This window comes from Amblyomma mixtum, chromosome 1 (genome assembly GCF_055824585.1).
Source record: "Amblyomma mixtum isolate Tamu chromosome 1, ASM5582458v1, whole genome shotgun sequence".
Lineage (NCBI taxonomy): Eukaryota > Metazoa > Arthropoda > Arachnida > Ixodida > Ixodidae > Amblyomma > Amblyomma mixtum.
In genome coordinates, this window is record NC_143012.1 from 239,619,526 (window position 1) to 239,639,662 (window position 20,137).

Consider the following 20,137-nt stretch of genomic DNA (forward strand, 5'->3'; position numbering starts at 1 on the left):
GTCGGAGGTTAGTGATGAGCGCAGAGGATTTTCCTGGTTTCGGAATCATAATTACGTGTGCCTCTTTCCATGCAGCGGGAATTTTCCCGGAGCGCCAAACAGTATTAATAATCTGAATAAGTTCGTCTAGTTTTGAATCGGGGAGATTACGGAGTATACCATAGGTAATTTTATCTGGGCCGGGTGCTGTGTTTCGCTTAAGGGAGCGTAGAGCAGCCTGAAGTTCGGCGAATGTAAAGTCAGAATTCATTCCTTGTTCGTCTGCTTCTTCTTCGGTGTAAGGGTATGACGGGGAGCTGGCAGGAGAAGTAGAGGATGGGTAAAATTGATTTCGGATTTGCTCAACCAGCTCTTCTTGTGAGACGGAGAGGGCCAACTGTAGCTTTTGAAGTGTGTTACGAGGTTTACCCTGTCCAAGTAGGGTGCGCATAATGTGCCAGACTTTTGGAGTGTGGAGTCTCTCGACCATGTCATCACAGAGCTGAAGCCAGTTGTTCGTGGCTAGTTGGTCAGCGTATTCTTGGGCTGCTTGCGTTAGTTCAGCAACTTTTCTTTTCAATGCGTGGCTAGATCTACAGTTGCGCCAAGCTTTTATGGCCCGGCGACGTTGTTTCCATAGCCCAAGTAGGTGTGTGTCAATGTATGGATAGTCGGGAGATCGGTGGATATGTTTGGTGTGTTGGGAGACGGTCTCCATAATGGCGCTACACCATTTTTCGGGGTCCTCGAGTGAGACTGATAAGGAGTCGAGGGCCGGCCGAGCCTTTGGCCAGTCTACGAGCATAGTGGGAGGTAGATGTGTTCCGGGTGGTCTGGAGGGTCGCTGGGACGTGAGCGTTATCTGAAGAATACAGTGATCACTCCCCATCGTGTCACCCGTATTACTCCAAGAAGCGCGGAGGTCGCTGCGAATCCATGCGAGGTCGGGGTTTGTGTCGGATTGTGCTCCACATCCTAGACGTGTAGGCATGAACGTGTCATTCAGGAGGGTGAGGTGATGAATACTGGCGAAGCGGTCGAGTTTTCGTCCGGAGGCTGAAGTACGGTCGTATCCCCATGAAGGGTGTGGGCAGTTGAAGTCACCAAGAAGGACGAAAGTAGTAGGGACATTAGAGGCAGGAAGGGCCGTATGCAAAGGTGGGATGCTGGTTTTGGAGTCGGAGGGAGTCCAGTAGCAGTTTAAAATCGTGATACGGTGACCCTGATAGGTGGAGTGTGTCAGGACATGCTCTTTCGTCCCGGAGTTGAGGTGGGATGTATCTTCCTGAATGGTGGGTATCGTGCGCCGTATGTATGTAACCGTCAAAATCGGCGGAGGAGGGGGCGTTTGATGTCCTTTTCTCTTCATGACTATACTTGGCTGAGTAAAATGGTCGTAACCTGGCAGAGAAAAGGCACCGTGCGTTTCCTGCAGTGCGATGACGTCTGGGTTAACGCCAGTAATCCGCATGTGTTGCAAGAGGGCATTTTTCTTGCGACGAAAACCGCGGCAGTTCCACTGCCAAATAATTAGAGGGTTTTGGGGTGGGGATGTGTGTCGCATGATATCACTCATCATGCCGGTCTTCCTCCATTGTGTCGAGGTTAGGCACTAGAGGGGCGCTTGCGCGCTTTCGAGGGGGAGCATTGGAGTCTGCGTCGGGAGAGGGTGGGGCAGAGGACGCGAGGGAGAGGAGATGGTGCTCTAGTTGCTCGACGCGAGCCGTCAGTTGTTGTAAGGCCAATAGGACGGGAGCAAGGGATTGCTGTATGAGAGCAATAGCGTTGTCGGTAGGGAGGGGTGAAAGTGGAGTAGGTGTGGAGGGACGTGAGTAAAACCGGTTTTGGAAGGACGGGGGAGGAGGTGCGATGGATGTGGGAGATGGACCGCTCACCTGGTGACTTGGTGGAGTCTGTGACTGCATCACGGAAGCTTGCGGTTTAGTAGAGGAGGTGGAGGTGCTGGTTGCCGCACCAGAAGTGGTGGACGGTGGCCGCTTGGCAGAGGGCTTGGTTCGAGATTGACTTCTTTGCGCGGTCTCGTGCCCCGGGCTGTTGCTGCTGCTGCTGCAGGAGAGCTGAAGGGCCTCGTAGCGGTTCGAGGTAGGCAGGGGCGGCCAGATGGTCGCGTCGGCTTTAGGGGGTGGAGGGGCGGCGCGGGCGCGATGGCGTCGTTGGGCGCGGTGCCACTTTAGGACTGCAGCGTCGGCGTCTTTCCTTGCGGGGCATTCAGGATGAGACGGTGTGTGGTCGCCCTTGCAGTTCCAGCAGTGTGGTTCACATTCGTGTGGGGTAGTCGTTGGGTCTTGGTCAGGAGGAAACGGTTGGCTGCAAATCGAGCACCGAACAAGGCTGGGCTTGTTAGGACAGACGTCGGCACGGTGTCCTATGGCGTGACAATGCGTGCATTGTTTGCTGTGCGGCTTTTGCGGGTAGACGCGGTACACTCCGCTGTAGAAGACGGCATAGCGTGGTAGACGGGGCCCTTCGACGGTGAGCAGAAGTGTGTTGGTACGTCCGAGACGGCGGGCGCTTAGGAGTCGGGTGCCGTCAACACGAAGGTTAGCGGCAAAGTCTTCTTCGGTAAAGTCCATGGTGATGCCGTGTATAACACCACGGGCGTTAAGGGGGTCGTTAGCTACGTACGAGGTGACTTCGTACTGTGTGTTGTTCAGTGAAACTTGCTTGAGTTGGAGCAGCTTGTCAGCAGCGGCTGGGCGGTGGGTATCGATGGCCAGGATGTTTTGCGAGGTGCGGAGTTTGATGTAGGTATTGTCACGTTCAGTCTTGGTTAGGCGGGCGGAATCCATGACGGACCGACAGAGCACAGGGAATAAAGTGTTGCCGAGGTTGAGGTGGTTCGCAAATTTCATGACGATCGTGGCTGCGGTGGCTTGCCGGGGCGCCGCGGGAGCACAGTGCTTGTGATTCAGCGCCTGGGCTGCTGACTGGCTAGGCGAGCTCCCCGCCGTTCCGGCTGCGAGCATGCTGGCGAGCGCGGGGGGCGTTGCCCCGGCGGTGCAGATGTAGGCTTGGCTTAGCGCGCCCGGCGTGGGCGGCCAGCCAGATGCTGATGTGCCAAAAAACGGCGCAGAACGCTTGGAATTTTGATTACCAGGCGTACAGGCGATGAAGTAGCGCTCCTGTAGAACGGTTGGTGGCGATCCGAGGTCAGGAACCTGGACGTAGACGTGATTTTGCTGGAGCTCGGTGTGCGCACAGCCGATCACGGTGGCGCTGGTGGCGCCCTCCTGTATGAAGACAGTCTTGAGGAAAGTCTTTGATTGTTTACCCAAAAGCTAAGTCTTGTCTCTAGAATTTCCTGACAAAAAAGAGAAAAAAAAAAGAGAGCGAGTAAGAACGGAAAGAGAGAATTTACGCAGTAAGCGGGGCCACTCAACAGCCACTAGACTGCGAAGAATGCTTCGAAGAATTCATACCTTTCGTTTCGACCGCTGTTTCTCTGGCTGCAGCAACTTGTTAGCGAGCACGATGAACTGCGGACGTGCAGGATTACCGATAAAAAAAATAACGCACGTGTGCATAGTGCTTCTCCCGACGCCGGGTCACGGGCTCTCAAACACTGCAAATCGTTGCCACTCAGAGTTACTTTATATGCCTACATTCTGCACTCTGAACTAAATTTATTTATTCTTAAAATGACACACAGTACCGCACTATGCCATAGAAAGGCTGTGTAGACCGTTGTATTGCACATAATGAGTGACGTAAGGCAGCCGTGTCGCATATAATATGTTAATCACAGCTTCTGTCCCTGCCAAAACCTCCTTGGAGGCTGCACTATGCAAAAATAAATAAATAAGTTTTTCGTTGTTGATAAAAACATTTGCTCTTACAAGATGATTTAACTCACAGGTTGACTAAGTGCTGGAGCCAGCCAAAATTTTCCGTCGCCTCAGAACAGCCCGAATCTGCTATATCGCAAACATTTCCATATAGCTATCACTGACATTATGTGCTGTATGGCCATCGGATACATGGAGGCCTATATCTATGAAGACTGCCTAAAAGTGTTTCCAGGACATAAATTTCTATCATCAGCAAGCAGTTAACTGCGGACATGCAAGTTCCATCGCTATTGACAAATACATCCGGTGGAAGCCGCTTTCTGGGCTATTGTAGTCCCGTCGTTAGCATCCGCTGACTGAAAGCAGTGTGCGGGGCAGAATGACGCATAAAAGGCAGTTAATATGCCGCGTGTCTCGAGCTGAAATATTATTTTGAAATGCCACATGCATGCCTCGCATACACTCATAATTGCTCTTTAAAGACGCTAAAGAGTTGATGACGCGGCTTGTAGAAAAAATGCAACTCTTTACTCAAAAAAGGAGCTGGAGATAAGTTCTCTTGAGGTCACCACTGTCGCTGCTAGCAGCTTTCTCTTGATGCAATGCTCAATGGGCTTGTATGACATGCCATGTCATTGTTTACTGAAAATTTTTAATGACACGTGTGTGGCATACGCCAAATACTTTCTTTTCGTACCACCTACATCAAGGTACTAATACGTCGCTAGAGAGTGACACAGTAGTTTTTGTTTTATGTTCTCATCTTTATCCTGCCGTATTTTTAAATGTGCCCTCTCCTTAGCTGCATTCATTTTTCTTCTCACCAGACGCTTGCTAACTTCGGGAATGCAAACGTTCATTAGACATTTCTTAAAATACCCTAGCTTGACTTTCGAGGCAATGCGATGATTCAAATGTTCCCCTGTAAAGAAACACACCATTACAAAGATATACATCGATCATGAAAACCCTTAGCACACCGCTTAGTATATTATTGAGGCAGAAATTTATTGAGCAATAAAGGCAGCTCAAATTTGCCACAAACTGACGCGAGTCTTCAAACTAGAGCTGGTTGCATCAAGTCTTCGCCTGTCGTATCGCTTTAACGCCAGTCAATCGACCGCCGCACGAAAAAATTACCTGGTGAGCTATGCTACAGCTCACTTTCAAAGGTGTGGCGAAAAGCGCAACTGGTCCCAATTATCACTCGGCGCCTGCATAGCGCCGAGGCTTCCTGCACACTAAATGCTGCTAGGCCTTCTCAGGAGTTGCGTCACCCATGATGGCAGTGATGTAGTCTTGCAGAATAAGGTAGTTCTGCGAAAGACGAGGTGGTATTTCTGAGGAATCTTTTGGTGAATATTTTTTTCGTACATTCGTTTCGAAAAGCTCTTGCTCAGTGAAGTATGCGGTATCTTTGATTTTATTTTAATGAATCGCATGCAAGAGGAGAATTTAAAACTTATCTTAAAATCTATAAGAACATTCATCGACTATGCTAAAACTCATTTCAGAGGAAAAATACAGTAAAAGCAAAAGGGAAATAAAATTTAACAATTTAAATTTTAGAAAGAACTAGTTTGCTACTATATTTGTTTTACATTTCTTAAGCGCGAGGTCATTGCCCCTAATCCTGACGGTGCAAAAGATTACAGCGCTAGTTGTATCGTTGGTTATGATCCGGAGTTATCTGACAATAAGAAGAATTGTGACTCGTGTGGCAATCGTGTTGTTGTGTGTGTAAACGTCGTCGTCCCTTCGCGCTGTTAAAAAACGGTTATTTGACAATAATAATGGTAAGTAGCTATTTAGTTCCACGGCTAAGGTTGTTTAAAACTATGCAGTTTTCTTACGCGAAAAGCGCAGTTTTTTAAAATCACTCAAGCGTTCATTATTTCTAAACATTGCGAATTTTTGGTAGTTGGTGTCGATTCGCGAGAACGAAGAAAATAAAACCCGTAGACACGAAACGCGAAAATAGAAGGCACAGTAAAGGAAATAAAATGATATTTATCAGAAGGCTAAAAACTTCGGAAATAAACAATTAAAGCGAGCTGATGATGACCCTATACACCCTGGTGGTATTTCTTGTCATTAGCGGGCAGTCATTTTTTTTAGACAAGTGATAAGTCAGTCATTTGCAGAAAGAGTCGAAAAAAAAATAAAGTCAGCCCACGTGGCTGCGACAGATCATGGCAGGAAGAGCAAATTCCAGCAAGCTGTGCCCTAATGGTTTGTAAATGACGCGAGACAGCGAAATTCTCAATCTGTAAATGGATGAATACGTCTTCATTATACCGGTCCGTTGCAACGCGACCAGAAGGGGAAAGCCGTTTTTCTCATTTCCGCGTGGCATTTAAGGATTAGTTTGAAATTCGAAATAACCTGTGTTTGTGTTTATTTGGCTTGGGCGCAACACACTGACAGAATAAAACGAAGAACAAATTACAGTAGCCAGTTACTTATTTTCTCTTTATATGCTTAAAGGTTGCTCAGTCGCCTAATTTATGATATGTTATCAGGTCATCTCGTAATACTTTATCCATTATAAAATTAAAGTGTACATATAAGAATACACGCAGATTTAACTTTCCAAGCACTTAACCACAACTTGTTTGAAGTCAGGAGCTTAAACTGAATTACTATTTCTTAGTTCTTTAAATCTTTGCAGTCTTCCCGTGGGTTAAGCAGTGACTCTGAGTGCCTATCTAGGGGATTATTTGGAAGCATGACCTCACTAGGGATATTCTCTAAGGCACTGACTCCCCAACCAGCAAAGGTTATACGTCTCAATGGTGAACCCGTAAACATATATTTCTTGGTTAAGACATAGAATGCCGACACGAACGTCCTCTTGTCCTTGGAAATTTTTGCGCACAAGGTTAACCCTCTCAAAAAAACAAACGAATAAATACCGGCTGTTGCACCGAAGCCTGCCACATATTGTTTAAAAAAGGGCTTTTGACTTAAAAAGATGGCTTCTGAGGCATAGTTACCAATGCTGGCTCCAATCAGAGAGCTGGCGAATCATGTAAATCAGCTGACTATTAAACAAATAAAGTTTCCTAGATTACGTTCCTTGTCCTGCTTACTGTTGAGTGCCCGCTGCCGCTGGCCCTCAAAAAGCCCATTTTTGAAATCTACTGTTGGGATTCGCTGAAACACGCGGCACGAGTATATTGGCGTGTTGGAAACGCTCGGAAATATTCGTGCTTGAAAATAGAAGGCGTGATGAAAAGAAGCAAACATTCCTCACCAAAGCAACTAAGGTAGAACTGAATTTACTCTGTCTGTACTTTCCTATGTAAGCATTTGTTGGAAATAATTGATGTAGATGCTATTTGTACATGCACCTTCAGCAAGAGATGTTGGGCTAGTTAGCTTGATACTTGTAATGCCATGAAAGATTATGCGCACGTTTGCGCTCGTCCTGTCGTGTCTTCTCTCTTCGTGTCGCCTTTTTTTGCGCATAACCTTTCATGGCGTTACGAACATACACCTTTCTTGGAGGCGGTACGGGTTTTACCGCCTTTACTATATTGTTTTGATCACTGGTTATACAATATTGCACGCAAAACTTCAAAGTATTTACTTCAGTCGCTGAAACACTCCGGTCTGTCTCTGTTGCTGGAAGTCCTCTCAAAACAGTGTGTTGGCTAATTATGTGGGAACGCAATTTCCCTTCTGCCGCGCCAACACAGAATGTGCCCATTTCGCAGGAACTGTCGCTGAGTGCATTCGTACCAAGTGGTATTGTTTTAATGTGACAGGTTATTAGGAGAGCCATGAAGGAGACGAGTGCCTGCCGTCGTCAACGTCTGCGTGAAGCCTCCAGCATCCAACTGCGGCCGGTGGTGTTTAACTGGATTTACCTCTCTTGCGTTACCAGCCGCCATCGTCAACCTCTCGCGCCGCCCCTCCCCCTTTAGACTTGTCGGGTAGAGAACACTGACGCCAGATGAAGGTAACTCTCGTACAGAAGCTACACAGTCGACGTTAGCTCACTTCATGCTAACTTACCCGATCTCCTGGTGGCATGCTAGCGACACCTCGGCATTCAGGGTTGCTACCCCAGCCGACCATCCTACACGCGAACCTGGATGGATGGGCCCCGACGCTGGGCCTTTTTGGGATTCATAGCCCGCACAGGCCTGCATATGTATATTGACTCTGTTGTGACAAAGATCATATTTGCGCAATTAAAAGAGGAGAAAAATTACGAAGAAGAAACTGGCTCAGACTACAGCAGCCTGCGTGCAAAACAGACAGCGTCCGATGGAGCTATCTATGGAAAATTTAAGCTTGCAGCAGCCATTTATTCTCACAATGCTCGGGCCGCCTGCAGGTGCAGTGCCGCATCGCTTAACCGTTTAACTAGTACGCCGCTGTTGCATTGTGGTATGAGGCCTCACCGCAGTCTGTCAGTGTGACACATTTTCGTAATAACATAGTTGGAATTCGAATAGGATTTGAATTTGAATAGAATTCTGAGTGAAAGACAATACACCCAATATTGGAATAGAGTTATAACTGGAATATATTGACCAGCCAAAAGAAATGCAGTCGTATTTCCCCCGCAGCGATCAATTTGATCGCCCCTCATTTTTTGCTGGAGGATTGCAAGCTCCTATGCGCTGTCATTATCCTTCCTTATAAAAGCTTCTCCTGTTCCGCGACATTGTAGTGCCATGCTCGCTGTACATGTTTTCGTTTATTCCTCCACACAGCTTGTTCCTGTCAGCTGCCCTTCCACGAATTGCACAGGTCAGAGTAATCCCTACAAGATTGAATCAAACCGCCCCGAGCTTACGGTGTTTCTTTTGCCAATCACTAGTAGGAAGGGATAAAATCACGTGGGAACTTTCGCTGGTCTCCCAGTCCGATCAACGAAAACAAGACGCAAGGCTATCTATGGCTGCCACCATTTCTGCTGATCACAGTGAACAAAAAAGAAAATGAGGAGACGAAGAATGTTTTCGCGCACGAAAAAGAGAAAAAAAAAGGGAATGCCACTATGAATATTTAAATCCACGATGACAGTTTCATCCCGGGTCCGAGCGAATATATCCTGCTACGGGTGGAGGCCAAGGGAGAGAAATAGAAACGGTTGGAACTGAAGTTTTGCTCAGACAAGGCTGAGAAACAGCGGGCACAAAAAAGAGATTGGCTTGGATATCAGAGGAAATGCGATGTATGAACGATCGCAAACCGTGTTGGCTATAGGTTCGTCTTCTTGAGCACAACGATTTCATCTTACACCTACACAGTACATTCTGAGGGTATGGCTTCCTTACTCTCTGTGGCTCTCTCATGCTGATAAGAATAATATTAGAAAACTTCTCTGTTCTTCTATGTGGTGCGAAGCGAAAAAGAGCCAGACCCTCTGAGCGGTTGCCTGAGTGGTATGCGCGCTGGCCGATCAGTGACATGTTTTGCAAACATGCTCGCTGTACACTCTGATGCGTGCAATGAAATTTATTCTTGTTGTTGTTTGGACCAGACGAGAAAGAACGAGTGGGTAGCACGGTCCTTCAGCAAGAGTCCATTTGGCTGTGCTGTGGACGGAAGTAAATGCAGTTGCAACAATAAAATGGTGACAAGTGCGTAGGCTATTCATGAATGGCAGAACGCCAGAGGCCCTGTCGACAAAAAAGCAGCGCCACATAAGCAAAACCTTGTAATCTAGATCTTTTAAATCATCTGAGCAATAACAATGGAATTAAAGATAACTTCTAGGTCACCTTATTTTGAGGTTTAAGGTTTTTAAGGTGTTTGGAGTCTTAAAGTGACTCAGTCTATGATGTATGCTGTAGTGGACGCCTGCCAAAATTTCAACTATCTGGCGTTCCTTAACGTGAACTGACTTCGCACAGTGGGCAGGATTCTAGCACTTCGCCTCTATCGAAATACCACCGCCGCGGCCGGGTTTGAACTAGTATCTTTCGGGTCAGCAGTTGAGCCTGATAGCCACTCAGACACCACGGTGGTGCCACCTCATTTTGAGGTGAGCTATAAATGGCGCCGACTAAGTTATATATTGAGGGTGTAAGGAACGGGCATAGCAAACTAATATCGATATTTCCTGCTTTTCATCGACGTGCAGGCTTATGCGCAAAATAACTAGGCGTGCTATGTGAGACAGATTATATTCGACGTCTAAGGAGAGCACTATGTCTGCAAAGGTTTCATCTACGCGCCCGCGGGAAGAAATATAAAAGGGTGACGAAATGAACATATCCAACAAGGAAAAACAAAGCCTAATTGAAGCACAAAACTGGAATTGCCTTAAAAAATTAAGGCTTAAAGGCAACTAATCAGAGCGGTACACATAACCATCCTTTTGAAAAACCTCTTCATGCTGTGCCGCCGCGGTGGCTCAGTGGCTATGGTCCTCGGCTGCTGACCCAAAAGACGCGGGTTCGATCCCGGCCGCGGCGGCTAGAATTTCTTTGGAGGAGAAATTCTAGAGGCCCGTGTACTGTGCGATGTCAGTGCACGTTAAAGAACCCCAGGTGGTCGAAATTTCCGGAGCCCTCCACTACGGCGTCTCTCATAGCCTTAGTCGCTTTGGGACGTTAAACACCATAAAAACCAAACCAATCTTCATGCTGTAGCAACAGTGCAATCAGGCTTCCAAACCGTTTTCGGTTTGCAGTTGAGTTTCAGAAGTGGGCATATCAGTGTCCTTTGGGATGAGGCGCTTGCTGCAATACATACAGCGGTGTCAGGTGCAGGTGCGCCGTATTGCTTTGTTGGATTGTTTGGGGCATGATGGCTGTGACGCTAGAATAAGAGCGCCTGCTGCATTTGCTTCTGTGTCGGATGCCAAGAGCGCTGCATGTAAGCAGCATACATTTCCTTAAGGAAAACACATGCACTCCTGCAACTCCATTGGTTTTTGTCTTTGTACCATGTGAGCCAGGAAGGCGCTCCACACTCTAAGTAGAAACGAGTAAAAAGAACAATTCACTCTCTTTTTACACCCATGCAGGCATATTCGTTTCTAGAGTGCCGCTTTAGCTTGTTGCGGCAGAGGCTGTGTCGTGGGCGTATCTAACTCGCAATACTCGCCCACCCGCAAGCAAAAGTTTAACGTGGAGTGCGTGATGGCCGCTTGCCGAGCGTAGATGACCTGCTAGGCTAAATCTGTGCCTTCTGCATACTAGGCCGTAATTAAATTTTCACCCCCTCCGCAACAGCAGGAACCGGTTCCCACTTTTTCGTGTTTGATTTTTACCGCTGCGATTTGCGCTGTGGAAGCTTCCAGGCGCGTTTATGGTTGTACCACATCCTCGGCTTGCCTTCCTAGCTTGCGATATGCCCTTGAGATGTGAAGGATGTAGTTCAAACACCGCTCCAAACACCACGCGGCGACCTCGGATGTACTTCCGCCGGAAGTGTCTCAGGAAGTCTACATCGTCTTTATCTTCCGGTATATGTTACATATAGAGAAAGGATATAGAGGAACTGCTGTAGCGGGATTCCCGCTTCTATTTTATTTTCTGAGGCGCTCCTTAGTCTAAAGCAGCGTCCGAAGAGCGTGATTGGACTAGCTGAGCATAGCATTAAAGCAAAATGTCTTCTGTACACATTTCATATATCTAGCTCCTTTTTAGCTGCGATTTTTTGGGGGCGCTGTTGTGCGATTGATGGCTATGGGAGCTAATTTTTTGCTCAGTACACATTCCCGGTGAAAGGTGAAGGCCGATCATGCTTAATAGATACGACCGGCCTAATGTGATACGACTTAAAAGACTACAAAAAATAAAACTTTACCTGAAGTTTCTTCTTACATACCGTATTTACTCGAATCTAGACCATCCTCGGTTCTAAGCCTACACCCGGAAGTTGAAGGCCACATAAAAAAGATAGGATAGGATAACTCGATTTAACTCTAGAGCAAAGGGATTTATGTGGTTCAGATGAGTGCATCTCCGCAATGGGCGGTTGCCCCTATTCCAGGGCTCCGCTGGATGCTGCCGTCAGCTGAGCTCGCCGTATCAGACCGATCTGGTAATCGCGGCAGTCGCTGGAGAGCATACCCTCCCATTCCTCCGCACTTGGGTTTGGTATAAGTGGAACAATGCCGACTTTTTGACATACCCACGTTATGTGATACAGAGTAGGTTTTTCATGGCACCACGGACAATTGTGTGCGTAAAGTGAGGGGTGAATTTTACTTAGGGTGTTTAGGTTTGTATATGACCCCGTTTGTAGTTGTCTCCATGTGACAACCTCTTTTCTGTTTAAGGATTTGTGCAGTGGTGTGTACCGCATTCTGCTGCCTTTGTAGTTGTTTAGAATGGCCTAGTATTCCTGAGGTACTGGCAGGGATTCCTCAATGTAGTTGACGTTGGATGCTCGGTAGTTAGTATATCCGCGAGCTATCCTATCCGCCGCTTGGTTTCCTGCCACCCCCATGTGCCCCGTTACCCAGATGATCTTATGTTTGATCGCTCCGCATACTTCGCTCTGTAGACTGCAGTACGCAACGAAGAGATGCCGAACCACGCAAGCCGATCACATGAGAAAGAAAGTTTCCTCGGATGTAAGTCCGCTGAACAAAACAATTGAGAATAATAGTTGGGACAGTACGCAAACGGTTTTTATTTCTATGAAGGAGCTCCTGCTCACTCGTCCTCGCTGATCTCCTTATAAATGTCCTCTTCGTGCAGTGCATTATCTTCTTCGATATAAGTTGCATCGTGCAGTGCATTATTTTCTCCGATATAAATTGCACTTAAAATGGTGAAATTTAGGAACGAGCGCTCGACCAAGCTTTCCGGAATGTCATCCCAGGCTTCAGCGATCTAGCTATCTACAACTTTTAGCGACGCGCGCTTGGTGCGGCGGTGTGTTGGAGTTAGCTCGCGCGTTTCACTGCTTCCCTGCAATACCTCGCTCTCTTACCAGCTCTCTCCCCATAAGGATCTAGCACTTCTGTGGTCACTAGAAGTGCCACTGATCACCGAAATTCCACGAACTCTGCCAGAGCTGATTCAGCTTTGGGATGGTGGCCTTTCTTCGGGCCCGTGAAAGCCCCCTCATTGCGGCGCACGCCCCGAACATTCTTTTCGACCACGCCGATGTTCCGACAAGATTGCAGGCTTGAAGACTGCTCTGCAGTGAGCGCAACTTTTCGCTTGAAGACGGCACTGCAGTGACGCCATTTGCTTGTTGCCACGGTGTCCATGAAAAAACCAGGTGTGAAAAATTTGCGTAGCAGCGGGCCATGTCAACACCGCCACATGAAGAGAAAATTGGGTAATATGGCAGCGAATGTTGGCGTCTGCTTTTATCGCCATTGGCTTTGCATGCTAGCGGCCACGCTGCCCTCTTCTTGTCTTTCGTAGAGGCGCCTTCTGCCCGCTACTGTGTTTAATTTTTATGCTTTGTCATCATATTTTATGAACAGAACGTCAAAATCTTTGAATCTAAGCTGAAGTAAAAGTTTTATAGCTCTTGTTTAAAAAAAATTATCGGCGTAGATTTGTTATATACGGTAGGCTGATATACGGATGACCTATAAGGGACCCTGCACGTGGGTGTTCTGTTGTTCCTCAGGCAGGCAGCGCTAACAACTGGTCGAGATGCTCATGTGCTTCTAATTCCAAATGCCTAACAAAAAGTGTCATGCCTTTCACAGGCGTTACAATGCTCATTTGGTAAACCCTTACAGTTGTTTTGAAGAATCTATACGAAAATGAAACAAACCTTTTCGCAATTTATATTCATAAGTTTCTGCTGTTCGATGATATGTTAAAAATGTGAATAAAAGAACCTTCACATTGGTTTTTGGCTTCGGTTCGCAGAAAAACGTGTGTAAGCTGTAGGGAACCTATATTATAGGTTGGTGATGTTGCTGGCACCTAGCGGTTGCAGCCACGCTCTAGGTTATAATGTATGCTAAAAGAAAACGTCAATTTTTCTTGCACTAGCCTGAAAAAGAACTTGCAACAAAAAATAGCTGCACAGTATGGTAAGGTTTTGACGTCGAACAACTGATTATTAACTACACGCAGAGTTTTCACATTTGGTCTGATGATTTTTCGCATGAACCTAGGCTAGAGAAAACACCAGTTTGAGAGTGTAGTTGACTAGCTACTTGGTGCATCTAGGTTCGCATGGTTGCAAAATTTGTCAATAAAAGTTATAATGGGCCGTGGCCATAGGCTGCCATAAAACGAGTTTTATCATGAAAAACGTTTTTGCTGGTGTTGGACTAAATAGCGCAAACATCCATTAAGACCATTAAATATTCAAGTTTCAAATCGTAATTAGGCTCAAATATAATGAATAAACAGCAGTCTCGGAAGGCTTATGATCTACCTGTTGTTCTAGGAGAAAGATCGACCATAGTTTTTTACGGCGTATTATTACTGTGGAGTAATCGAAGGCATATCCTTCCCGCCCACATCCATTAAGCGCTCATTACCGCCCGCATAGACTGAACATAAAGAGCGCTGGCTGTTTTAACACACAGTCTCTGAATATCAAAACTTCTCTTTACGGGATAAAATAGAGACAGTGGCCCCTATACAGGCTTCATCTACTAACGGCTAGGCATACCTTGCACGGTAGTTGCGTTGGTTGTCATCGGCCAGATCATGCAAGCGTATAAACAGGGCTTAAATATCGAAATAATGAAAAGGATAAAAAAGCGTAGAGAGGAACCAAGTCTAAGTGCGATGTCAGTACAGAACACCGTCTGAAACTTTCAAGAGTCTTTGTGGAGGAAAAGTATCTTATGTTTATTTTAATGGGTGGCATGAATAGCAGTAGAGCTCAAGTGAGTGAGTGAAAAACCTTTAATGTCCAACAGAATGAGACTACCTCATCCTGACCTCCCCTGTCCTATACCCTCAGTTGAGGGAAGAGGATCAGGAGATATCCGGCCTCATGGGGTAGTCGCGTCAGATGCTGGCCAGGATCTCCTGTATCCCGGCGGCCTCTTCAGCCAGTCGGACGGCGGTGAGCTGGAGCTCAGGGTCCGAGCTCCGGAGCAAGGTCTCCCAGGCGTCTCTACTATTAATGTTGTTTGCCTTGCCTGGGATTGGCTACACTCCCATATTATGTGGTCGAGGGACCCTCTCGCTCCGCACTTCTTGCATTTATCGTCGTCTATTTCTGGAATGATATGTTTCCTTAGAATTGGGTGTGGGTAGACATCTGTTTGTAGACGCCTCCACGGCACCGCCTGTTGATTGTTGAGTGTTATGCTAGGCGGGGGAAAGTACCTGCGATGTTGTCTGTAATATTATGTAACTTCCTGACAGGAGATTAGTCAAAAATATTGCTTGTGCCTATCGTTTCGTAGGCCCATATTATGTACACTGGGTCGGTTCTTCGTTATCTTTTCTCTATCCCCAGTAGCCTAAAATAGTAGATTCCATCGCCAAACTCGCCACTATTATGCGAGAGCTTTGAAACTGATTGGCCAGGCCCTTACCTAACACCGCCAAACATGCTCTCCTGTCTCCTTAATACGACATTAGATTTATATGATTGCGCACAGAGGATCAAGCTTCAGCCAAGCTTATAATTCTATCGTGAACGTAGAGATCGCAGGATCATTGGTCGGCAAATTTGGGGCACATATTGGTACACATATTTTAACATGTGTGCGCTTGTTTTGTGCACTTGTAGTTAGAATTAGGAACATTTTCTTGTCCAGAAAACACTTGATGGCGACACGTCCAGCTCAAAAACTACCAAGTCTACAGGCAGCGCCATTAACAACTTTGATGAACACACACTCACGCTCGTAAAAACGACTACCACAAGAACTTTTCACAGACAAACAAGTCTATAACTCCTGCTACTAATTGTCTTGCCTGCCAATAACTGCTGTTTTAGTACGGCGCTTATGAGGCCTGTAGAATTGGTTGGTTGGTTGGTTTATGGGGTTTAACGTCCCAAAGCGACTTAGGCTATGAGAGCCGCCGTAGTGAAGGGCTCCGGAAATTTCGACCACCTGGGGTTCTCAGAGGCCACAGTACACGGGCATCTGAGAATTTCTCCTCCAAAGAAATTCTAGCCACCGCGACCGGGATCGAACCCGCTTCTTTTGGGTCAGCAGCCGAGCACCATAACCACTGAGCCACCGCGGCGGCTGTAGAATTGAGAATGGTAATCAAAGCATTAGTATGACCCAAAAGCAGAGTACTAAATAATTCACAGAACGTTTAACACAGTATGAGACATTTACTGAAAGCTGTTAAGGAGTTTATATGTTGCGATATGTTGAGGTGGAGAATATGGCAGCGTGAAATAACTCTAGTGCTTTCTTTCTAGTTTTCCATGCCTACTCACTTCTCGACAAGCTCTCCTCCCCAGTCTGCCACTCTAGGCCCGTGATGCCACCTACAACCCGCTCCTCTGGCAGCGCGTTTCGCAGCAGCAGCGGCAGTCGGACACTGCTGCATTCCTCCGTTTTTGCCACGCTCTCCTTCTTATTTCTAAAGTAACCACCCTCCTGACGGTCCCTGTGGTGAGCACCATGCTGGAAGTTCCAGTGATAACCACCCTCCTGACGGTCTCTGTGGTAACCACCATGGTGAAGGTTCCAGTGGTAACCACCGTCCGGGAGGTTCCCGTTATGGCATCCTCCGGGAAGTTCCCGTGGCAACCATCCTCCGGAAGGTTCCCGTGGTAACCGCTCTCCGGGAGGTTCCGTGGTAGCCATCCTCTGGGAGGTTCCCGTGGTAGCAATCCTCCGGGAGGTTCCCGTGGTAACCATCTTCCAGGAGTTTCCCGTGGTAATCACTCTCCGGGAGGTTTCCGTGGTAGCCATCCTCTGGGAGGTTCCCCTGGTAACCATCTTCCAGGAGTTTCCCGTGGCAACCATCCTCCGGGAGGTTGCCGTGGTAACCACCCTCCTGTTACGCATTCCCAAGCTCTCGCCATAGACACATCCTTCCACGGTGACCCTCTTCTTCCTTCCAGGGTAGCTAACTACCACTCGCCGCTTCTCATCCACTACCGCACTTTCTTTCGCCTTCTTTTCGTTTGGAACTGAAGAAGTAGATTTCCCTCTCTGCTTTTGTTTGATGCATCTCTACTTTTGATGTATGCCAACCGAGGAAAGCGGCAGGTGGCGCTGCGGATGCAGACGGCGCGAAACTTGGGTAGAAGCTAATAAGAACTACTACTCTAAATCTAGGTATCGAACAAAAAATGCCGTAGCGACCGAGTGCCCAAAACGCGTGCTTAACTGAGACCCGATTATGCTGAAAATGTTATCTCGTTATATTTCCACTATTTCATAACACATCCACATGTTCTCATGTCACTGTAGTTCATGGAAGCTTTCCCCACACAGTTGGTTGAGAAAATGCGTTACAGGCCTCTTTCTTTACAGCCCGGAATAACAGAAAAAAATGGAGCTAGAAAACAGTTAATTGCCTTTGTTCAAAACTCGAGCGTCTCTTTCGCTTACCAGATTTACTCCAGGTCAGCAAATCAGAGTAACAAAGAAACAAAGCGAACTAACATAAGCGCGAATAAAAAGTGGAATTAAGCAATGCCCCAACACACTTAGTCTTCAATCAATGAAGTCACAAGAAAAATTTAAACGAAGAACTAGGGAGTGATTAAGAAAGAAAGGACAAAATAGGAAACAAAAATTTGCAGAGGCTCAGCTTGGTTAAGCCCGGAAATTGCGAAAGCAACTTCATCCGTTTCTTCAGCCCGCATCCGCCATGTCTACCGCCGCTCTGCGCCGACGGCACGAGCTGGAGCTCTGTTTATACAACTGGTATGACGTCACTCCGACCACAGCGCTCCTAGCGGGAGAAGCGAGAGGCTCGCCGCCCAACGTGTCTCCCGCCGCTCTCCGCCGACGGCACGAGTTGGGGCCCTGGTTTTCTCAGCCGGTGTGACGTCACACCCGAGGTCAAGGAAAAGGTCAAACGTGTCCACCACCGCGCTACGCTGAAGGCTCAAACTGCGAGCAGTATTGCTTTCGCAATAAAAACAGCATAACTGCGCTGCGTAAAGAAATATTGCCAATGAAGTTCCGGTGTTTGATCCATGTGCGGCATGATAATAAAAAAGTGGGCACACCTGGTGGCCATAGTTTAGCAGAATAGTCACAAGATGGCGCACTTTCCACGTGGCCTGCATAGGCGCCTGAAAACGAGAAACGCTACGTACGGGCGCCATCCAAAGTCACGAATGGGCCTCTGGAGTAGGAGGATGAAGAGGAGAAGCGGGGAGGTTAATGGACCTCTGGAATGTTTCCTGTGCAAGCGAGGTAGAATAAAAATGCATCCTTTTAGTGTCGGAGTTCGGAAAGTTATCATGACGGGTGGATTGATTTGGCTGCGTGAACAAAAAAAAAAAAAAAAACTGGTCGCACAGTATTACTACCGAGTGACTGCAAACGAGAATTGACTGAGGTTGAGGTTTACGTATCATCTACACTGCACTACCAAACCGGTGAGAATGTCACATCGCAAGTTGACAGCAATAAATATACGCTCAGCATCAAAAGTTTACGACGTATGTCCCTTAGGAAGCAACGCTTTATTTTTTACCACAGGTTTCGAACGTCGTCGCCTGTTTTTGATGTTAGTGAATGGGAAATTCACGTCCGCCCATAATAGTATGCATTTCACGTTATTGGCTCGCGGCGGTTATAAACGAGTAAGGTTCGCAGGAATAAATAAATATTGCACAGATCATGAATACTTCATTTCGCGAAAGGGAAAACTGGAAGTTGACTCGGGAGAGCGCGAATGACTAGACAAATGGAATAGACTTCATAACGAGCTCGTATTCTGCCATAGTCCAGGATGTGAACTTGCTCGTCAAGGTGCCATGTATTGACCATAGGATAGGGAATATTCTACTTAGTCTAGATTTGTACAGGGAAAGGAGGAAACTGATAGCGAAGCAGCACATCGATGTGTTAGTGGTATGAAAGAAAATAGGAAAATTCATTGCCTCGCTAGATAACACATAATTCGCTTTAACAGAAGACGCAAACATTAGGGGTCTGGATTTGAATTATAATCTCAGAAAAATCAGTGATTTGATGCCCCATTTTATGCAGGGTGTATGTGGCGCTCTTTATTTATATACTTACCTGTTGTTCACCGGCGGTCCTTTCCTCCTTTTCCTCTCATTAAGATTTCTTTCTCTCTGTCCTACCTGTTGTATTCACTTTAAATTTCACGTGTAATTTCTTGATAAAGGAATTCGTCCTTTTCAGATTGTATCTTCATGTATTTTTCTGCATAGGTGGCTTACATGGACGGCTATTTTGCTTTTAGTCTCACGTCCTGGTTAAGGATACTGCATACCATTTGCACTATTGCATTTTTCGTGCTTTGTGTTCATGTAGCAAATGGACTGAGGCCTCGTTAGGCGATTGTGAGCCCTTGGACTCATTCCCATCCTAAGCAAAGGCCTAAGCAACAAACAAAAGAAACGCAGGAGCAAAGAAATAAAGGAGGAGAATAAAAGGAAAAAAGAAAAGGAAAGAATGAAAGCAAAAATTAAGGAAAGAAAGAAAGAAGGAAATAAAGTTATCACAAGTCTCTTGAAAGACAGTGGGGAGATGGTGCTGCGAAGACTAGCTTTACGACCAGAAGCGTCAAGAAATCTTGAAAGAATGCAAATATTATCCTAATTCATAAGAAAAGAGACGTTAAGGATATTGAAATATGCAGGCAGATCACCTTGTTATCCGTTGTCTTCAGCGTACTTAAAAATTAAAATGACCGGCAATTGGGTTACGGAAACCTCAGACTTCAGTCAACAAAAGTACGACGTTGGCTTACGGAAAGGCTACTCGACCATAGAAGATATGCGCATCATAAACCAAACCAAATGATTTTAATATGCGTTGGATATTACCAACAATTATATGGAGCTTTCATTGATTATGCGCCAGCTTTTGTCTTAGTAGAGACCTTAACAATCAGGCTGGCATTGTGGACCCAGCGTGTAGAACCAGCATATGTAAAGGAATTAAAAAAAAATTCTCTAGCTGTTCAACGTCGACCACAGTCCTTCATTGGGACACTGATAAAATACAAGTCATGAAGATTGCGGGAACGGATACGCAATTTTTACAATAAATTTTTCCGCATGTTTGCAGGAGGTATTCAGAAAACTGTTTTGAGACAAATTGGCGATGAAACATAATGGAGACCTTAGTAATCGGCGATTCACTGCTGAAACTGCCTTGCCAAACAACTCGGGGGAAGAAATGAAAAGTATGATCGATGATCTAGGCAGTAATACTAAAAGGGTAAGTCTAAAGTCAGTGTACAGAAAAAGCAAGTAATCTATAACAGCTTCGGAAAAGAACAACAGTCGAAAACATGCAGTAAAGTGTTGAA